This window comes from Suncus etruscus, chromosome 4 (assembly GCF_024139225.1).
Source record: "Suncus etruscus isolate mSunEtr1 chromosome 4, mSunEtr1.pri.cur, whole genome shotgun sequence".
NCBI classification, from domain to species: domain Eukaryota; kingdom Metazoa; phylum Chordata; class Mammalia; order Eulipotyphla; family Soricidae; genus Suncus; species Suncus etruscus.
The window spans coordinates 101,208,847-101,210,316 of NC_064851.1; the positions used below are offsets into that span (position 1 = coordinate 101,208,847).

The 1,470-nt window shown below is 34.1% G+C and overlaps 1 non-coding gene across 1 annotated transcript; it reads right to left on the reverse strand.

Moving 5' to 3' along the window:
* Window positions 1-1,002: 1,002 nt before the first annotated feature.
* Window positions 1,003-1,166, reverse strand: LOC126007713 (U1 spliceosomal RNA). Its single transcript, XR_007495206.1, has one exon. It is a non-coding gene; the product is annotated as a U1 spliceosomal RNA (small nuclear RNA).
* Between the last annotated feature and the right edge of the window lie 304 nt (window positions 1,167-1,470).

The following is a 1,470-nucleotide window of genomic DNA, read 5'->3' on the forward strand; positions in this document are numbered from 1 at the left end:
TCTAAATGTAAACACATAATTCTTTGGTAAGCTATGGCTAGAGTTATATTTTTAAAATGCATTATTTTGCATTCCCATGAGCAATATATGAGAGTCATAGGCCAACATTTGAAAAAAGTTCTTTTCTCTTACTTGGAAAATCTAGTCTATTAGTCAAAGAAGGTCAAGAAAGGAAATGAGGATAGGCAAGCTTCTTGTCTTGGTCTCCAACAATAAATCTCCACTGGGAACAATGAGAACTAAAAGGAACTGAGAAAGGGGTCACAAACAGACTAATGTACTTGCTGAGTAACATATAAATGTGACATTTGAAATCTACGTGGAAAGTATACATATTTCAATGAATGTTATTAACTAAGTTGTTAATCATTTGGGGGAAGAAAAGCTTGTCAGGTTGTAATTTCAGATTGTGCTATCTGATTAATTTACACCAAATCCTGGTAGAAATTACCAAAGAGCCTTGGTAAAATATAAAATATATCTACCTAAAAGCATAGCACATTTCTAAGCCCCAACTGAAAAAAAATATGAACTATGCTATTTCTGTTGACTCAAAAATACCTTTGCCCTTAGCACACTATGATTTGAAAGGTAAAAGTTTACATTTGAAACTTATGGGGTAAAGGGAAAAGAGATGAACCTTCAAGATAGGAACAATTTCTAGAATAGATCAGCACCTCTGATGGTCTACACAGCAAGATAGGATAAACCAAAAATAAAAACAAAACAAAAATTTGAAGTAAAATTAAAGTTCAAATACTTGAGGTGATTTCATAAACCTTAATTTAAATTAATTTTTCTCTGTAAGAAGATATTATTACAACTTTCAGATAATTTCCACAACTACTTTGCACATACAAACATAATACTTCATAAATAGCAGGGGAAAGTAAGAAAAAAAAAAACTAACTGAAAGTCAACAGAAAAAACAAGCAATAGAAGCAGATGCCCAAGGGCTTCAGTCATTAAATAGATTGAACACAAATTCTTTTTTTTTTTTTTTAGGGGAGAGCGTGCACGCAGTCCCTCACTATCATAAATTAAGCAGTCGAGTTTCCCACATTTGGGGAAATCGCAGGGGTCTGTATGCCTGGAATGCAATGGGCGAGCCTCACCCTGGGGAAACCACCTTCGTGATCATGGAATCGCCCCTGCCAGGTAAGTATTGAACACAAATTCTAAAACTACAATGACTATTATGTTTAAAATATATAGGAGGTGTTTGAGACCAAAGAGATCACACAGTGGGTAAGAATTTTGCTTTGCATTTGGCAGACATAAGTTCTAACCCCAGAACTGCATATGGTTCTCTGAACACTGCCAAGTGTGATCTCAGAGCAGAAGCAAGAATAGACCTTGAACACTGTCAGATAAAGCCCTAACACAAAACCAAAAATAGGATTGAAAGTTATCCATAAAGAACATATGTAAAGAGAATAAGTATTTATGAAGATAAAGTTAAAGTAATAC